The 2,023-nt window shown below is 46.3% G+C and overlaps 1 pseudogene; it reads left to right on the top strand.

The window, feature by feature from the left end:
- The first annotated feature begins 259 nt into the window (after window positions 1–259).
- LOC147439760 (uncharacterized) lies at window positions 260–771 on the top strand (annotated as a pseudogene).
- Window positions 772–2,023: the final 1,252 nt, after the last annotated feature.

Here is a 2,023-nt window from a genome sequence, read left to right as displayed (position 1 = left end):
AATGTCGGTGTTGAATCAACCAAGAACATCTTGAAAAAAAGAATCGAATCGGCAGTCGATGAATCACTTGAAGTCACCGAGCAAATTTGAGCGGCCGATAAACTGGTTTGCGTCGTATGAAAAACACCAGTAAATCTTTGAAACGTGTCCTCAAAATCTGTAGCCGTCGAGAAGCTGAAACATGCAAATCAAATTGCAGAGTCGACCGATGCAATTGGCATCGTATGCAATCACAAAACCGGTGAAAGTTGACCAATCGATGGCTTGTCGTCTTGCCGAAACTGTCAAAAGCTGTGTCGCAGCAGAGGCGGACTGCGGAATTTGGGCACAATCAACCGCAAATTGTGTTGATGAAGCGTACCGAATCGAAGAGGAAAACCGGAACAACCTTCAAAGAGTGTTAACACTAGCTGCGTATGCACGGGACCTTGTGAAGAGCACTAAATTTGGCCGACTGTGGACGGACCAAAAAGAGAGCCCTAAACAAAAAATTAACGAGCTCTGTCTGCAGACAATTTCGGCCGCCTGCGCAAGGGAAAATCTTGCTATAGCTCGCGATGTGGGCGGAATTTGGGCCTGCTGCAGGGTCGGGACTTCACCTCCTCGCCAAGGCGCTCCAACTGAGCCTAACCTCGACCCATTTGACGCGGGTCCGACCACGGTCCCTTTCCCGGCTTAGCTTCCCTGCACACGCTCGATACCTTCGGCTTCTCCTCCACTTCTCCATGGCACCGCATGCAAACTCATGCAAATCCATGCAAAGAAGCATGAGGGCCACGACCTTTCTCCATGATTCCTTCACCGATTCCTTCACCGAATTCGTCTCCTCCATGAAGAGAGAGAGAGAGAGAGAGAGAGAGAAAGAGAGAGAGATCGCCATGCTTCCAGAGAGAACGCCATGCTTCCCCCCTCCATAGCTCCCTGCTGCCCCCTCCTCTCCACCTTGCTCTGATACCAATGTTAGACCAACAGGTAGACAGACATGCGAATAACCTCCCAACCATCCTATATATCGGCCTTTGGCCCTCTTCCATATATAGACCCCTTTACTGCATGTGTGTCCGGCACATTGCCCGAGTCGTGCCCGTCTAGTCCTACCCTTGGCATGACAATATCTGCTGCCAGGCTTCTACTTATGAGTGGCTTCAATCTCTTTCCTATATTGGCTTTGGGGTCAATGTTTTCCTTGTCAGGATAGATTGAATCTCTACATGAAGACAATGCATAAGTAAATAACAGAAAATTTGCTTCACTAACACTATTTAGGCACATGAAAACAATGCATAACAAGCTGAAAAAACAAAAAGATTACTTAACTAAGACAATGTAGCCAACCAAGAAGCATCACCTTAATGCTCGGATTCTTTTCTTGAGACCTCCGGATGCAACCTGCAATGTTTCAAGATTGCGCAATTTCTTCTTTCGGATACGACCACCCAAGATGGTGTCCTTCATTTGACAACTTCGTACCTTTCCTTTCAGTTCTTGTACCTCTGTTTTGTGTTGCAAAATGGTAACTTGATCTAAAGAATGTAAATGTGAAAGGCGAACAATCTCACATTGTTGAGCTTGGAGAATGCCCTTATAAGTTTCAACTTCTCTTGTAAGAGATTTACAATAACCCAGAAGGCCCTTTTCTCCATCACCAGCAAAGGTCAATAAGCTTGTAGGATTGACAAACGGTGGAGACGCATTAGTCATTGGATTCTTAGGGTAGAGAGAGCCTCTCGTCCAGATATCTATGTGTTTAGCTCCCTGAGCTCTAAGCGCGTCTATGGAAGCGGGAGGTATATGTGTGTTTGTTTTACTACGCTTAATCAATGGTTGGTACTCATTGTCCAAATCAATGTGAAGGTGATATTTGGCTCGTTTCTGGGTAACATTTGTGCCATTTGAGGAGTGCGCCATTAGCCAAATGTGCAGGTTTAATGGAAAGTGAATAGCGGCTGCGCCTTCATCCCTCCATGTTAGCCTCATTCCCTCCATGTGGACGAGGTTCATTCAATGCAGCTGAAAAGAAGAT

The sequence above is a fragment of the Adiantum capillus-veneris genome, chromosome 16, assembly GCF_014529385.1.
Source record: "Adiantum capillus-veneris isolate H3 chromosome 16, ASM1452938v2, whole genome shotgun sequence".
Classification (NCBI taxonomy): domain Eukaryota; kingdom Viridiplantae; phylum Streptophyta; class Polypodiopsida; order Polypodiales; family Pteridaceae; genus Adiantum; species Adiantum capillus-veneris.
The sequence above is the reverse complement of the archived record's forward strand: the minus strand, read 5'-3'. Positions and strand labels throughout refer to the sequence as shown.